This window comes from Protopterus annectens, chromosome 4.part1 (assembly GCF_019279795.1).
Source record: "Protopterus annectens isolate FY-2018-M chromosome 4.part1, PAN1.0, whole genome shotgun sequence".
NCBI lineage: Eukaryota > Metazoa > Chordata > Ceratodontiformes > Protopteridae > Protopterus > Protopterus annectens.
Genome location: NC_056734.1, coordinates 23,155,919 through 23,175,613, shown reverse-complemented (window position 1 = coordinate 23,175,613; position 19,695 = coordinate 23,155,919).

Below are 19,695 nucleotides of genomic sequence, written 5' to 3'. Positions count from 1 at the left end.
AGCTGCATTCCAAAAGTTTTGGAATTTGCAGAAAAGAAAAACAGTCTGGAGTCTACACAGTTACTTTATATTTTATTATATAGCTCCACTGTGTTGAATTTGTTGGTTAGCATGCAATTCAGCTGCTTATGCTGTAATTAGCATGTCACTGTGTTTACCTTGTTTGCACAGGGGTGGATGCCTATACACGATGCTTACTGCATCCAAAAGATGTTGCTACTGTGTGTGTAGAAAATGACCATGTAGGGTTTATTGAATCCCCCTGCTTGTCTATTTCTGATGTACATGACACTTCAGCTGTAAGTTCTTTTTGTTCTTGGGTATACATGCTGAGGTGGAGAATACAGCAGTGGCATTGGGTTACATACATAAATTCACTGTGTATACATCTCATATGCAATAACTGCAGACTATGCATTCATCCAGTAATGTAGCTTCTGTCCTTGCTGTTATCAAAACTCAGCATGTTATTAACATGTATATCAAATGTTTAAGACCATTTGTTTTACTGCAGCTTTATAATCCTATCACATCCTTTGTTAGCACATCTGTTTTTATTTATGTGCATAGTACCAGTATTATCTTTGACATTTTAATTATCGTTACATCTATACAGCAGGATTTTTGTTAGCAATGTTTTTTTGACACTTCAGCATGTTCACCTATGGTACATGACTAAATCTTACCCATTGTCCCTTCTATATGAATTATTATGCAGTACAAACCATTATTTTTTGTATACAATTCCCCCATTTCACTTCCCCTCCTTCAGAATTCTTTCATTGTATTTGTCCTTAATATTTCCAGGCTACAGGGCTTGCTCATATCTTAGCTTTGCCTATAAGCAAGCCTTTTTATTTACATTCTGTGCTTATGCATGCAAGCATCTTTACATGATCGTGAACTCTATTGCATTTTTTCTGTTATTCCTTGATCTAATGTCATGTCAAAACTCCACCAGCTGGTAAATACCTTTATGGACTCTTCCACTTTTCTGAGAGTCTATCATCCTTTTTTACAACTCTCCATTTAAGATAATCACAGCAGGTGTTTGTACTTAGTTTCTGCTGCTGTGTGCTCCCTTTTACCATAATATCTAGTATAAACATTCCAGCTCAGATGGTATGCTTTATGCCACATTTCTTGAAGAACTAACTCATTCACTCCAATGGAGCTTAGGATGTTTGCATTGTAACTTCCAATGGGCAGACCCTAAGCTTTTTGATAAAATCAAATTATGTCCTCACATTTCAAATAAATGTTCATATTTCTGGAACTATAATGGTTACAAAAAAGTATGAATGGCAAACCCTTCAGTACAAACTATTTTTATAGTGAGCATATTCTTTAGGTTAATGATATTAAACAGAATTTTATAAGTCACAGTAAACAGAGTCCCCAGGATTTAAAAAAAATGTATGTAGGCATAGTGTAGAGCCTACATGAAATGGTACCATGTCCGTGTATATTGTTTCCCCTTGGCCGCATGCCATGCATATTAATCATGGCACATTACCGAAGGAGAGCCAGGGAACACGGTTTATTGAATCAGTGTAGGGAATGTAATGTTAACTGTGTCTGCAGATGGGTAAGACACTCCCTGCAGTATTGAATTGCAGTATATCAAGGTATTTTTTTTTTATTTAAAAAGCATGTTTGCACAGCGTGGCACACAGCAATGCTAAGCATTGCCAAGACACCTGCCAGACATCTGAAAATAGAAACTGGATGCATTTAATTATTTACTTAAATGTCAGGTTTAAGTGTAGCTGAGCAGGTTTGCGCGGTGCAGTGTGGTGCAGTGCTCAGCAGTGCTTATATATAGCTCAGAGGTATATGTAAAGGTATATCAAAATTTCACATATCCTTGTAGTGAAATGGGTGGAGTTACAGCCACAACTGCAATAGGTGCAGGGTTTGAATACATGGATGGGAAAATAAGCATTTAGTTTTGAAATATAAATTATTTTTAAATTCTGGCCCACTGTGCTATGCTAAGCTCTGCTAAGACCTGATAAGCACTGTATAAACACAATAATGGCTGAAATGTTTATGGCCTCCTCGGCTCTGTTTAGCTGGTTTGCACACCACTAAGCACTGCTAAGCATATGGGTCTTCAGTTTTTTGTACTGCCCAGCTGGTTTGCATGCTGCTAAGTGACACACTGCATTTTTAAATATGGCCCAATGGCATGTAAGGGTGGGAAGACAGGCTATATTAAGCCCAATCGGTGGCAATACAGCATAATCTGTTGGAGTTCTGTCTCTGAAGGATAGTATTGCAGGCATTGATGAGGGTTCATGCTTTTGGCACAGCACTGGGGTATCCTGGTGTCCAGAGTCATTGTCAGACTCCTTGTAAAAAAACATGAAGGCCAGCTTCTGCAGGGAGGTTACTAGGGTTTAGAGTGCAAAGCAGAGGTCTGGGACTGTCTGGCAAGAGACCTCACCAGTGCAACTGGTACCACCCACACAGGTGAGCTGTGTCATCATCACTGCGACAACCTGAACAGGGGGCATCTCTTGGACACCTGGGTCTAAGTATTTTGGGCAGGGGATGCCCCATATGTATGTAAGTACTTTTCCTTCTGTAAACTAAAACTGAATCTGAATGTCTGCTAAACTGGTATACATAATAGTGTTCTTCTCTCCCAACAGCTGCAGAGGAGAGGGCTCTCAAACTCGAGGAGCATGCCGGGCACTTGGCCAGGTTTGCCGTGAGTGTTGTGAGTACAGATGTATTTTGCTAACTATAGTCAAATAAGCAAGAATGAGTTAAGCATTAATTGCAATTAGGTATATACAGTAAAGATTGTATCACAATGAATGTGGACTTAGAGCTGTACTTCAATAAGTGAATGCTGCCAGCTGTAGTACAATAAGCAGGGAAGAGTAAAGCATTAACTGTAAGAAAGTACTTACAATAAAGTTTCTAATGCAATAACTTTGTAATTACAGCTGTATTGCAACACCTGCATAATCATAACTCTTGTGCAATAAAAACTCAAAGCTATTCTAAAAACTGCATGAAGGTATTTCAAATAAAGTCTCTTATGCAATAAGTATGGAAGTGGAACTGCTTTGCAAGACATGAATTATAACAACTGCTGTGTAATAAAAACATGAAACAATACTAGTACCTGCATGAAGGCATAGCTAATAAAGTCTGTTGTGCAATAAGTGTGGATTCAGAGCTGTTTTGCAAGAAATTAATTAGGACAACTGTTCTGCAATAACATATCAACCAATACCAATAACACCAAGGTAAATTGTGTACTTCAGGAATGTCTTGTTTTAACCATTGCAGTTGAGCTATATGTATTCAGGCTGTGAGTTAAGGTGCTTTAGTCAAATATAACAGTGTAATAGGTATAGACTGCAAATATAATGGCTGCCAAATTAATTGTTTAACACAGATAGTACCGATCAAGGCTGATTCTAGGCCACCATTGTTCATATAATGCTCTATCATCCATAAACAGCAGGTAAGCAAGTTATATGGGTGAGGTAGCTCACTCCATGATTTGATATTATTTGTTTACTCCACAGATATTTAAACCCACTAACAATATATTGTGTACGCCTGCAGTCTATATGGTAATGTAGAAGTTACCTAATATCAGTGTCATGCTTTTACTTCATGTATGTGTGTTCTACTGTCACTGCAGGCTAGTATAAAACTGTAGTAGTGCTGCCAGGACATATTTTGTTTCCAGGTAAACTGTAGTCAGATGGCAGTCAAATAGTCATCTGCAGTGACTCAGTAGCTCAATTTGTTAAATGCACTATAAAAAATACATTTTGGCACACACAGACCAGGGTTCGAATCCAGTGCAAGGTCTAACTACATAATGCTCACAACTTCACTTTCCACAGGAACTACAGGTAAATGGGTGAGGTAGCCCATATTATCAATAAATAATTGTGTGTTTAGATGTCATAGACTGTTTGAATCATTAGCAAGAATGTGAAAATACAGCATAAAATAAAGGAAATAAATATTATAATAATAAAATAAAGTGAAATGCATAATGTGCATTCTTGGTATGGCTATATTCCTGGAATGTCGGAAAACCTTGCTGCAGCCATTTCATACATGCTATGCAGATGTACTCTGCAGTAACTGCTATTGGGTTCTATCACCATGCCTGCCAAGCAAGGCATGATAGTTGTTTAGTTTCTATACTATACACATACGTGTCTCTCAAGTGTCATGCTGTCACATAATGTAATTAGTAGAGTGTAATCCCTCTGTCACAGGTTTATATTGACATGATTACCTAAACAGCAGAGTCTCAATCCATCAGCCCACAGTACACCTTGGTAGTTATATAGGTCCACCTGATGTGCATGTGTTCTGTGTAGTTATGTACCCACAGTTGTTACTGCTTGGCCCATACTGTCCCATGCAGATAGCTTGAAAGGTATGTATGTGCTACAGCAGGTATAAGGGACTTGTACACATAAAGAAAGGGCAGACCTGTAGAATGGATAGTAATACTGCTGTCAGGTATATATCCAATAATAGTACTAATACCCTGTTTTTCTCTCTGTCTCCCCATCCCTTATCTTCATTTATTTATTATTGTTATTCATTGCTTATGGTTCACTATTTACATATGTTGTTACATTAAACTACATTTTGGGGCATGTATTTATTATTGTTATGTATTATAATGGTTGCATATTAACATATCTTGTTGAATTACCTATTTTGTTGGCCTTATGCCTAACTGTTACTGGCATGCTGTTATTATACTGACTGTTCTGTTATTTATTGTTGTGCTTTGCATAATACGCATTGTTATGCACTTGGGTTATTTCCACTGTTCTGGCATGCTGCTATTACTAACAATATGTTTTGTTCATAACTAACCTATACTTATTGCTATACCTTCTTCACCACAGCACGTCAGCATAGGCCGGTTCCCGGTGATCTGCTAACCCTACCTCATCTGGCAGTGGCACCGGGTCCTGGCACATCTGGGACCCATGCTGGAGGTGCCACCTCTGCTACCCCTGCACCACCTAAGGTGTCAGGTGGAACTGCTTCAAGGGACGGGGCCCAGCCTCTCCCCGGGACCATTGGCAGAGGTGCAGTAGTCACCAAGCAGCAACTACCGGCCATGGTGTGCAGGATCATTCATCGGAGTTATGAATGTCAACTGCACCAGATTGAGGGCACACTGGCCATCCTGGTGGGTCAGACTGACCCTGGCACCCAGCCTCTAGCACAGCCACCTTCAGGGCAGTGAATGAGCAGTGTTGACTACCCATGGGTGGGGACCTCAGTTATGCTGCTGTGTCTGGAGGCACATATGTCTCCAATTCCACAACACCCTCCCCATCCAAGGCGTTTACCCTCACACACCACCCTTGTCTGCTGTCTATCTGCTATTGCATCATCTGCTAACCAACTGACATCCTCATGCATACCTATGTCCTTTCCCCAACATTCCACTCTCTCCTTAAAAAAAAAGAAAACATGTTCACCTGTCCCTCAAAAAATATATATATATCGTCCCATACATAGCTCTCCATTTCACACATAGGTTCATAGGTGTGTACTACACTAATGGCCTTGGAGCCTTTACAAGCCTAGCCAAAAAAATTGCCCAAGCAGCGTGCCACCAGATGTTAGTTCACAGTGCCCATATCCAGCAGAGCAACTGGAATGATCCCTGGAGTGAACTTTTTGTTACCCATCCACTCGTCAAGATTTCTCTTGAAGAGGGCCAGCAAGGTGCTTTTCTTGACATAAATGGGAAGCTTATTCCAGAGTATGGGCAGTCTTTGGGAGATGCACCTACCCCTCCAGCATGTTCTGTTAATTGTGGTAATGAGGTTGTGATCTCTGACGCGTGTGGCATAAAGGGATTGGGAATTCTTTAGGTGTACCATTTCAAGTAGGGCTGGGTCGGACATGGCTTTGTAAGTCAAGCAGACATTACCTCTAAGTAGATGATAAGAGACTGAGAACAGCTGACGTTTCTTGATTCTGTCCATGTAGGACATCTGTTTAAGGCCTAGGATCCTTTTTGTGAGGTACTGTTGTGGCCTTTCCTGCTGTTTCAGGTGTCTGGTCAGGTACATGCCAAATGGGGTGTTATATTCAATGACTGGTCTAATGAGGGATGAGTAGAAAGGGATGAAGACCTCTTTCTTCCTGGGTTCAAAACCTTTAGTTATAAGATGTGTCATGTAGAAGGACTTTCTGACCACAGTGGCAATGTGGTGGTCAAAAGTGTGGTGGCTGTCAACCTGGGTGCCCATATCTCTTAAGGCCCCTTCAGTTTTCAGTGAGCTCCAACCAATGTGGTAATTCATGGGAACTGAGTTTTTTCCAAAGGGGATGATAATGCATTTTTTGGCATTAAGCTTCAGGCCATGGTTCCGACACCAGTCATTGGTCTCAGAGAAGCCCTTTTGTAGGATGTCTGCATCATTTGGGGAGTTGATAATGACTCCTAGCTTGCAGTCATCAGTGAACTTGGTCAACCAGAGTTCTTCTGTGTTGGCCTGGACATCTGGGAAGTAGATGCCAAACAGGAGAGGGCCCAGAACTAAGCCCTGTGGTACTCCACTCATGACTGATCAATAGTTTGACATGGAATCCACAACTTTCACTCTGTGGGTCCTGTCTGTGAGCCAATTTGCAGCCCACCTTGTAATGTAAGGATTGATGCCTAGTTTTGTGAGTTTATCAATGATACCTGAATATGGAATGGTATCAAAGGCATTGGCCAGGTTGAGGTAGGCTGTATGCACTGCCTTACCCTAATCCACAGTCTTGGTGACTGCCTCAAAGAAGTCAACCAGATTCAGCTGGCAGAATCTCCCTTGGACAAAGCCAAACTGTGTGGCGTCAATAGTTTGGAGATTGCCTATATCTTTTCTAAGCAGGTCCATGACGATGCACTCCATGGCTTTGCATACCAGACTTGTCAGGCTAATGGGGCTATAATTGCCAGGGTCTGTAGTTGCTCCCCCTTTATGGAGTGGGATGACTGTAGCAATGTGCCATTCATTAGGGACATAGCCTGAGGTAAGGCTGTGACTGAACAGGGCACACAGATGTGGTGCCAGTTCATTTTGTAGCTCATGTAGGACACATCCAGGGATATTATCAGCTCCTATGGATGCTGTATTCTTGGCTTTGGACAATGCCGCTTTTGCCTGTGCCACAGAAATGGTGGGTACCAGGCTTTCTTCTGGTATTAAGATAGGGCCACTGCTGGGGGGGGGAGGGGAAGGGGTAAGTTGGCACTGAATCTGTCAGCCAGTATGTTGGCTATATCTGTTGGCTCAGAATAGGAGATGCCATTGTGCAATAACTCAGTGCAAATCTAGATATTGCCTTTGAGGTTTTTGATATAGCTATAGAAGACTCTGTGGTAGTTTTTGGTGTCAGCAGCAATTCTGCCTTCATAACTGGCTTTAGAGGATTTGATAAGGGATCTCAGGTTTTTGTTGAGACTGATAAAGGAGGTTTTCCAGTTTTGTGACTTCATTTTTTTCTGCAACAGTTTCTTCCTTCTGTTGTAGAGTTTGCTGATGGCTGGGGACCACCAAACAGGCTTCCTTTTTTTGGAGGACAGCGTCTTAGTTCTGGTTGGTATGGCAAGGTCCATGCATTTGTGTACATACTCGTACAAAGCATTGGTGTATGATTTGGCAGTCATGCAGCTATTTTCCATTGGTATGGGTGCCAAGAAGTTAGCCACCTCTGTTTTTAGGAGCCCAAAGTCGGCTTTAGAGAAGTTTTTCAGGGTAGTCACCTTAGTGGTAGGTGAGATAGAGATTTCCATGATGATCAGTTTGTTGTCAGATTTAACTAGGGAGGAATTGACTATAAGTGTGGAACAATGGTCTCCCATGTTGGTGATAACCAAGTTGAGGATTTTGTTTCCTCTAGTGGGGTCAGAAATATGCTGATTCAGGGCATTGGAACTGATAAATTCCAGAAAGTGTTTGGCCTGTACATTGATACTTGAATAGTTTTCCCAGTTGATGGAATGGTAGTTGAAGTCACCCATTTATGAGTGTATTGGTTTGGACCTTAATAGATTCCAGGGTGGTTAGGAAGTTGGAGTGAGAGACTAGGGACATCTTTGGGGTTCTGTAGCAGGCTATGACTTGTATTGTCATCTTACCCAGTGTTAGTTGTACCTGAAGTATCTTGGATGCATTATGCTGGGCTATCAGTCTAGAGGTGTATGTATCCTTTAAGAATATGGAGACACCACTGCCTTTGGAGCTTCTGGACGTATTCTGGGTCTGAAAGGTATGGAATGAGTTGTAGCCTGGGAGAGCAGGTGTGCTTTCATCATCTTTAAACCAGGTCTCTGTTTCAGCACAGATGTTGACATTCTCCATTTTGAGGAGAGCTTTGAGCAAGTGCATCTTGAGATTTAGACTTCTAGCATTGAGCAGTATGACCCTCAGATTGCATTTGTTTGTAGCTGTTACGGTGGAATTTCAGTCTTTGGAATGCTACCTAAAAAAGGCACTATAGGGTTGGCAAGAGCCTTAGCCAGTAACTGGAATCTCAGGGGTCACAGATGCAGGCCATCTCTGGCAAAGCTTTGAGGTCTGTCGATCATGTCATCCCAGGCAGACAGATACTGGATCCCCTTAGAGTACATCAGAAACTTAGCCAATTGTTGAAGTCAATCATTTTCTGCTAATACTGTGGTATCATTCTTGGTGATGGCAGAATACTGCTCAGGGCTAGGGTCATACTTGCCTGGGCCACATAATCCGAGAGTTCCATTACATCTCTTTTCATGTAGTCCAGGGAGGTATGTCTCAGGTCATTCACACCCAAATGGACAATGATTGAGTCATATTTCTACTTGTTGTAAAGTGACCTGAGTAAATGTATTATGTGGTGGATCCTGGCACCTGATAGACAACTGACTGTCACCTTCTTCTTCAACCTAGTGAGTGGTCTACTGGACAAACTAATGTGGTCCAATTGGCTTGACAACACGTTTTTGTTGCCCTCATCCTCTCTCTGGGGTTTGAGAGTCCAAATTCATCTACAAAATCTGTCAAAATGTATAGCTTTTGCTGTATAAGAAATGGGTAGCTATGGTTCTTTCCTACACCATTCCTGCACAACCCTATCTGCTGTTCATTATGCTTTTCCTCCTATTTGCCCAATTTCATCACTGTCCTATTGCCCCCTTTTTCTTCTCTTTAAAATTGTTAGTCTAGGCTTGCACACCACACTGCTTAGCGCAGTTTAAATGAACTCTAACATCTATATATGTTATTTATATGTAGAGAATAAACACCTTTGCCAAGTCTCAAACCTGGGCTCCTCTCAACTATTGTATAGTACATTAACCCACCATGCTACACAGACTTTAAGTTACATATCTGTTTCTAGCAATACATGCTGACTGCTATTTACTGTCATTAAGCATGTAAATGAGATGCAAAAGGAATGTGAAAAATGGGAGTGTACCTTGGACCCTGGTGGAATAATACACCAGTGGACAGCCAAAGACATACCAATGGATGTATATGAGGCCTGTGATAGCAGGTATATGTGGCCTTTTATCAACAACTTGTGGAAAGACACCTGTTAAGGCAGCTATGACAAAGTACATGTACATTTGGTACCCTGGTGCAGAAATACAACCATATAAATCCAAGCACATAGTCATGGATGTAGAAATGTCTTTCACAGCCTGTATATGTGCACATATATCTTGCAAATAAAAATGTGGTTGTGATGTCTCAGTAGCTCATTTTGTTAAATGCCTTGCATGCAGTACATTTTGCCACACACAGTCCTGGGTTCGATTTCAGTGTTGTGACATACTTCAATTACATTATTGAGCAGACAGCAAGTAATGACTGTGTCTTGCAGTCTTAATCCCCACAGTATACTGCTACTTAATTAACTGCTACCCAGTTTTGCAAGATAAAGGCCTGCAGGCAGAGACACAATGGACATATCTATATCGCTTAACTATATGTTGCCTACCACTGTTATTTGCACTGTTGCATAACAGACATACCTTATGCTCATGTACCGATTGTACTATATAAAATGCCCTTAACCTGGCTCTGCTGTAATGACAGCACTGACACAGCTGCCACAGTTACACATACAGCTTACTGTCTAACAAAGTGTTAACAAACCCCCATGTGTTGTAGGCTGCAGCATACACAGCTGTATGTAAAGGTAGCTGCTGCAGTCCTACAATACCTCCCAACTTCCTAGAGCAAGTGATCCGGACACAGCCATACATATTGGGGGAGCAAAGGGCCAGAGATAGGGACATGTTTAACAGTTTGCCCCTACAAAGATAGTAGGTTGATAGAATAACAGCTACTGCATTAGCATACATATTCTGACACTCACATGTCTCTCTTCCCTTACTGACATCAACCCACAATGTTTGCCAGTGTGAACTGCCAGATGACCACAATGTTATGGGACACTGACCAAACATATGAGGCAAAACTGTGCACATACTTCACAAATCTCTTCAGGAGACAGTAGTTGTACCTACCCTCAGTGATGCTATAGTTTCCACAGCTCAGTAATGTCCATTTCAAACAGTATGAAATGGGCCAACGCCTACATGAAGGCCTTATATAGAGCACTGTGGTGGCATGTCATTGGCTACTGATACTGCAATTCAGCTATTCTGGCTGCAATTAGCAATTCTGAGCCACTGATTGGTACAAAGGGAATTACCTGCTAATGAGCATTACCTTCTAAAGGCAAGCAACTGGCGATGGGGAAAATGTCTGTATGAGATTTCAGGCACACAGATAGTGTATGTTACACGCTTTTCCAGAGGAAAGATTCAAAAAAGGAATACGGCACTCCACCAGGTATGTAATAGATGTCTCCATATAATGAGATGCAGATGGGAGAATGAAGGTATAGGGAATAGGGAGTCCAGAAGTAAGCTTGTCATAGATATATGGTATTCAGATGTCATTGATACTCTGCTGTCCTACACCTACAGGCATGACTCACACCTGTCCCTGCTTTCCAGTACATCTCAGCTCTGTCCATATCAATCCCTCTCAGAACTGTTGGCTGTTGTAAGACAGCTAGTGGATTACATGTAGTATATAGTGAAAATAACTAAGGGTGTACACTCCTTTAATGTCAAATGATGTACTGTATGTCACCTCCTCTTATTCTGTGAATGTGTCACATACATAGTTCTAACATTGTAAAAGTGTCCCTGCATGTTCCTGTTGTACTCTGGCTATATCTCATTGACATGTGTCCCAATTTAGTTGAGAGCGATGCTTGACATACCTTTCAACCTCCTACAGCAATTAATCAGGACAAAGCCATAATTAATGGTTGCCCAAAGGGCCAAAGTTAGAGACAGAGTATATATATTGCCCCTTCAATGCAAACATGTGAGTAGATTAACACATATTACTTTAGCATAACTGTTTTTTGAGGGGTATGACATGTGAAAGTCAGAATCTGGCTGTATATTCAGACATCAACCCTCAATGATTGGCCAACCATTTGTCAGACATCCACAGTTTCGTGTGAACAGGACCATATGTATGAGGCAAACATCCTGACATTATGCAAACATCTGTATAGTTGAGAGGCATGATGCCTACTGGTGACATATACTACAGCAGGTTTGCATTGCTTTCTGTCATTTTGGCACACTGGTGTTGCTGGACTGTCCCTATATAGTTGTTGTAATAGCACACTGCTATTTGTCTGACAGTGGCTGTATTACATATTAGTGGGAATTTTCCCATAGGGGACACACCACAGTAGACTGCAGTGATAGGTGTAGGGACATACAGCAGAATGTGCCTCTGCACACAGGGACATATCCCAGTATTGCTACGGTCTTGGTGAGATCCACACATGTACTGTATTTCCAGAATGTGGGGTATGATGTGTGAGGGAGCAGTGGATAGTGTAGGCCATTATGGGCATGCAGGATCTGTACATAGCAGACATCCATGTATCAGGCCTTATAATGTGTTCCCCTCTTGTTATCTTTCAGGAAACATGTATCACAGGAGACATCCACTATTCAGAACTGCAGAGAATGACATAATACTGGATGGCCTCAGGCAGCAGCATCACATCTTGGTCAGCAGGGCTCAGCTGTTAGCCTACAAAAAACTCCAGATGGAAAATGCATATTTAGCAAGAAATATTGAACTTCAACAGGTACCACGGGGTCTTAGAATTTGGAGGTACCTTAATGGAGCTTGTGAAAATAATGAAATGTTAGAGGAACTGCATGCTTTATTTGATAGAACTGGTATCGAGTTAATGAGAATTATGATAAAATTCAACAGTGTTAAACTCAACGATACACTTAAAAGGTTGGAAGAACTCGATAGAACCATCCAAAGTGGGTTGGTGGGCCCCCAGGGTCAAGTTTTGTTCCACGGTGCATTACGGGCAGTTGATGAACATTGTAATTTAGTTTTTACCCATAAAACTGACAAGATTCAAAGGGATATACGTGAGTATAAAGAGAAGGTAACCTATCCTTCATCATCAGGTCACCATGGAAATGATCAGCAACAGGGGAATGACCGAGCTTTTAAATCGGCAGAAGTGACGCAAGACGCAAGGGGTTATCATAGTGAGCAACGGTCTAGAGTGCAATCCAGCACAAATATGGAGGATGGTGTTCAGCGTTCTGAGTGGCTCAGGCGTAAAGCGCAGAGTTTTATTCATCAAGGAAATGGTTTCAGAGACTACACTGCCCAGGAAGCAAGACCAAAAGTTCCAAGAAGCCAAAATGTGTGACATGGGGATTCTTTTTTGCAAGTTGGGTTTTCCCAACTAAAATTTAAGGTTGTTTCCTTTGGCTTTTGTATAGGGGAGAGAGTTGCTGAGAATGTAGGTAATCAGTTGCACCAGCGAACTATAGATCTGCAGCAAAGTGATTCGGTTGTGACTGATGTAAATTCATTTGAATCTGTTTGTGGATTAAATGTGGTAAATTTCAACTGGAATGGCGACGAGGAGTGTCCACTTGCTCAGCAAGTTTTTGATGCTGGTCATTGTGGCTAAACTGACACCTATGATGAACTATATGATTTGTCCATATATAGTAACACTGGGTTGTCTTGTGAATAGGAAAGTAATCTAATGTTTTCTGTACAGGATGGTGTATGTGCAATGTCTTCGGGGGGGTATTTGTAATAATACTGGCACAAGCATTGTGGGAAATTGTTTAAATAATGATAGTTTTATGTGTAGTATTGAGGACACGGTGGCCATTGGTGACGTAATTGGTTCAACTGAAATGTTGGATATTCATGACCGGGACCAAAGGGTGGAGTTGCAAACATTACTACATGGTTTACATGATGAAACTGGTCTGGAACCTGTTGTAGTGTTGAATGACAAAAAAGATTTTAAAATTTTTAATTATTCAAACATTGATTTAACCAATGATCATGTTAATTTATTGGTGAAAGGGTACACCTTTGTTCCTACCAGGAAAAGAAATGTAGTAAATACTTTAATAGATCTTAAAAGATACACGAGAAAGCTCAACTTGGCTATATGGTTTAATTCAAGTAGTGAACCATATACTGAGTGTAGGGCATAATTGAAAAAAACTAGTGTTTTTAATCCACCCCTTAATAATATAGTGACATTATTTGAAAAAATGTGTGAAAGAGATATAAGGCATTTTTATAGAAATGGTGAGGGGTGTAATACGATGTTGAACTCTATAAAGAATATGAACAGTAAAGAAGAATTATTGGGGATGCTTATAAATACAAAAGATGTACGATACATGAAACCTGATAAAGGCGACGGTATTGTTATGAACAGAGCAAACTACTTGAATGGGATGAATGTCTTGTTATTAGATAGGACATATGAGGAGAGCTCTTTAAATGAAGTAAAAATAACCTATCATAAAATAGATATTTTATTGAGTGACATGTTACAAATCAAAGAGTCCGGATATTTTTACATGTTAAATGAACATCCTATGGTGTCTTATATATTTAGTATCCCCAAAATCCACTAAGGCCTGAAAAATCCTAAATTCAGGCCTACTGTGGATGGCAAAAGGTCTAAAACTTGCTTTATTAGTAAATATTTAGATAACAAATTACAAAAATGTTTAGAAAAAATTACATATATTAATAAGGATTCCTGGCAATTTTTGGAGAAATTAAGTGGGATAGAGATTACCCCTGACACTATTTTGGTCACTGTGGATATAGTTAATCTCTTCTCAGTCATCCCTCACGAAATTGGATTAACATGGTTGGAACTTCAATTGAACAAGACATGTATTTTTGACCAGGATGAGATCAATAAGTTTGTCACATTGATGTTTTAAAGACAAATGACATCTTTTTTGAAGGCAAGTGTTATAGACAGATGACAGGGGTAGCGATGGGTGCAGCTTGTGCCCCCATCTTCGCTAACCTCATTATGTCATTTTGGGAACAGGAATTTTTAATGAAAAGCCCTTTTGTAAAAGAAATAACGCACTACACCAGATACCCGAATGATTTATTCTTAATTTGGAGAGGTTCTGAGTATAGACTCAAGGAATTTTTCGACTATATAAATGGGACAGTAGAATTTTTAAAGTTCACACATGAGTATGATAAGTTTAGAATAACCTACTTAGATATTGATCTACGCATTGATTTAGAAAATAAAAGGTTTATTACTAATATTTTAGAAAGTCTACATTCTCAAATTTTTATCTGGAGTATACCAGCTGGCACCCGCACCATCAAAAGAAATCTGTGGTTAATGGCCAGTTGGTGCGGGCAGCCAGAATAGTTAACCAATATGATGATTTTGTAAATAAGGTAGATTTCTTAATGCAAATGTTTAGACAAAGGGGTTATCCTAGTAACATGTTGGCAGTTATTTCTGCAGAGGTTAAATATAAGCAAGAAATGGGGATATATAAGCCCATTGTAGATTATAGTAATAATGCCTGGACATGGTATGCAACATCAATGGACATCACAAATAGAACAAGTATAGGTATCAGTTTTATTTTAACTTATAATAGTGAGGCCAGTATTATCTCTGACAGTATCCACAATAATTGGGAAATATTACAATTTGATGAAAATATTGTACAGAAAGTTGGCACAAGCACTAGAATTACTTACTGGAAGGATAAATCCCTCAAGAAAATTTTAGAAACTAGTGTAGAAAAAGCCAGTTGTAATAGGCCTATGGGCAATTTTAGGTGTAATGCTTGTATTTATTGTTCTTCTATTTTTGAAACAGGAAAGAGTTTAAATTTAATGGGAGAACAATACACATTAATGGGCATTACAATTGCAGTCCTGTTAATGTGGTATATATGGCTAAGTGTCAGGACTGTCCGGTATTTTATATTGGGAAGACTTGCAGGAAATTTAAAACGAGAATAGGTGAGCATTTAGGTGACATAATAAATAATAGAATCATCAGCCCATTGTTCAGGCATATATGATTAAACAATGGACATGTTTTCAGATTTATGGTGGTTCAACAGTTACAAAAAGATGTGCAAGGAAGAATTTTAGACATACACCTTGACATCATGGAATTAAAATGGCAATTGTGTTTCAATGCTTCCCAGTATCCTGGAATTAATGAAATGGTATCCATTTCAAGTGTTTTAAAGTGGAATCACATATTAGGTTGAAATTGGGAGTTGCTGGCACTTCATTGTTGTTTCTCATATGTTTTTTCACAAGTATTGGTTACATGTATTTTTAATACAAATTTAATATGAATTATATATATATATATATATATATATATATATATATATATATATATATATATATATATATATTCATAGTTATTTATAGTTAACATTCATATCTATGCAAATATTATATATCTTTTTCATGAAGTTTATGCATTTATATTGTATATTTAATGTTTTTTATCTATTTTTAAATGTGTGTTTGTTTTTAACATCATTATTTGTTCATTTAATGGTTATCAGATGGTTTAACAGTTTATGTAATTATGTAATTGGGGTGGAGTATAAAAGGGGTCAGATGTTTGTGTTAAAATTGTTCTGAGGAAATCCCTTTAAGTGGGGAAGAAAGTGCTCAACATTTATCAATAAACTGTGATCGAAGGTGTTTTTTCTATTCTTCCTGGCGTGGATTATTTAGCAGGGGTCAGCACAATTGTGAACAGTGGGCAGCATTGTGGGCAGACCTTGTTTGGGTTGGTAATCAGACTGGCCAACAGGACAGGACCTATCAGCAGGTCAGACACTGGGCCACAGATATGGTGAATGTTGCATGTCAAATGTCAGCTGTTGTTGCCAGGGATGGTGCTGCCACCAGTGGAGGGCCTCTGATGGAACAACCACTCAGCCACAGAGGGATACCTGGAAAACTTAGGATCAACCAACAGCTCTCAGGCATCAATCATGCCATACTTTCTGGAGGTGGGTGCCACAGCATCCACAGAAGAGGAGCATTCAGGTAAGCTAACTGTGTTCACCAGTGTAATATTGTATATGTTATTTTGGCAGGCTGTTGATACCAGTACATGGGTGCCAGGTCTTTCTGCATTGGTGGGGTTGGGTTTTATGCACCAACACATACTCAGAATGTCAGCAATATAGCCATTATCACAGATGCTACTGCACATGTGTTTATATGAACATATTACTTTGTAACGCTGCAGCATTTGGTGATGCTGACAATACCTCTCCATCACCTTTTCATAGGTCCATCAGGTGTGGTTGAAGCCCCTGGTCCTGTACCTGGTAAGTGTGATACTGTTGTTTTACGGATCATATAAACCATAAGAAAGTTAATGGCGGTCATCATTTTGCTCTATGTACAAATGTGCTTAGCCAAAGTAGACTATTTGTATGTTCCAGTCTGGAACAGTTAAGTACAGTGCATAAACTGGGTAATCACAGGTGTGTAGTTGTACAAACATTAACACGTTTCCACTTATAATTATGAGTGACTACGCAACCTGTTATACATGAGGAAATTACTCCAAGATGCCATACCTGAGGCAATGATATTACAACCGGCATATCATTCTCAAGATAGGTGTACTGGGTGTTATATGTAGTTTTATCATGTACACTGTCATATTGCATACCTCCCAGGTGTATTGCACTGGCAACATTAACTGGATGTAGCTGAAGTGTATGTTATAAAGGGCCTGACTTCTCTTTGTATGTTGTTGTGAGTTTGTCTGTTGTGCATGGGGGCAGAGATGAGAGAATGTGAGACGTGTAATGCAGTTGTGGATCCTCATCTGTATGCATCTGTGTGGATTACCATACATAATAGTGCAAGTAGTAATGTACTGCTTTTGTCTTCCTTCTCACAGGTGAACGGGGGGGGGTTGGCATCTGTCTCCATCACAACCTGATGTCAGCGTCACATTGGACTCTGATGATGGCGGTGGTCATAGTGAGGCACAGGTGGGGTTGTTGGGGGCTGTATCTGTCCTAGAGGTTGACATTCCTCTTCTGCCCCCATTTTCCTAGCACATAGTCAGTATGCCAACACACACACCCAGTCCTCACACACCACAGACATTGGACAGTCAGAGGGTGATGACATATCACAGGACAGTGTGTCAACTATGGCATCAGAGAATGTAGACACAGGCCATTGCCAGTGAGCTGGCAAGGTCCCGCACAGGCAGATTGACAGGGGTGTTCGAAGGAAAACTGCTGCCCATTCACCACCAGTCACAGGTGTCACATCAAGGGTCACTTGTCGCATGTTTTGGGCCATCTTGAAGGCACAGGCACATTCTGAATGCAACACTAGACATATGCTTAGGATGATGGATGCAGCACAGTCTGACATCTGTGACTGCCTCCACTGCCTTCATGACACCTTGGATCAGTTCAATGATGTAGTGGACAGACAGTGGAATGACACAGTGTCTGTCTTTGACTACACATTTTCTGTGCTGGAACATCTGGTTGGAGTTGGGCATTGGACATATGGACGTAGGCCAGCAACACCATCTGCTGAGATTCCACGTGGCCAGTCACACTCACGCTCCCATAGTGGAAGTACCCTCAGTGCTACAGAGGGAAGTGTACTATCCACACCATGATGTGGCAGCCAATAGGCAAATGGTATTGGGTGGTCCCATGAGGGACACTGGCCCAGGAGACAGCAGTCACTGTCAGGTACTAGCAATACATCTGACTTTCGGCATGCTGGTGCCAGTGCTACCCCTGGCAAAGCTAGTTCCTGTATTCATGGCTGGTGTTGGTATGCTGTCAACTCTACCATGTACACTCCACAGCTGTCCACCATACACAGACATAGGGCTATCACTAGGCTTGACTGTGTACATGCACACACTCCAAGACCACATCACATGCAGGTCACCAACAGACACACATGGCACCTCTCCATGGCCCATCTAACCAGCACCCCTTCCTGACTCACACACATGCTGTCAACTATTTGGTACAGCCCAGGCCTCTGGCACCCAAACACCACACCCTGTGCATGTGATGATAGCTGTGCCACATTCCTGCCATCTGTATGATCATTGCAGAGATCTGCAAATATCTGTCTGATGTGCAGAGTGACTATATGACTTTACATGTGTTTGTGTAGTGCAGTTGTGTTATGCCATGGCAGTTGTTGTGGGCCACAACAGGTACTGTACGCTGACATGTGTCAAGACTACACAAGAAACATTGTGTATCTTTGTTGCTTGATGGCACACTGGCAGTAGTGTTACAGAATGACATGTGTGTCATGGACCTGAGTATGTTTTTGTCCCAGGAGTGTGAGCTGTTAAACTATGGACACAGGGTGGTAATACAATGGCACAGGATGGCAAGGCAACACAGCAGAAGTATGATGTCAGCAAGCCAGTATTGTGCATGGCTCCCCAGGTGCATATGTGTACAACAGTGTATCAGGGACAATGGGGACAGTCAGTGTCATCATGCTTTCATGCTCTGTGACAAGGTCTGCTACCCTTGATACATGTCACTTGGGTATTCTGCACATCAATTGTGCTTATGTAGATGAGGGAAATTCAAGGCCAGCACCTAGTCATAAAATGCATAACCATTGCACAGAGATAAGCCAGATGGGCATGGCACATGCACACATGCACACACACACACACACACACACACACACACACACACACACACACACACACACACACACACACACACACACTCAGACATTGGATGCTGTGACTTTATCTGCTATCAGAGTGTCAGCCAGACATCAGCAGGCCTTGTAAAGGAGGCCAGTGTTGAGGCCAGTAGCTAGTCACAGGGCCTTAAAATGAATAACCATTGCACAGTGAAAAGCGAGATGGGCATGTCTGTAGTCCCAGAGGGGGTTATATGTACATTCAGACACACAAGGTGGATGATGTGAGATTAGAACTCCTACATGCCTATCATTACACACTACAACTCACAGTACTTACTGCATATGCCTTATTGCATATGCTACATAGTTCATCTTATAGCAGATTGTCAGTCAGTGCTATTAAGGTGGATGACATCAGCAGGTCTTGTAGAGGATGGAATTTAGAGGCTAGCAGCCAGTCACAGGGCCATAAAATGTATATGGATGCATGGAGATAGCTCATGCAGGCATGTCCATAGTGCTGTGAGGGGATATAGTGGTACACAAACAGAGTTAAATAGTGTGAGATTAGAAACCCTACCTAGCTAGTAATACACACTAC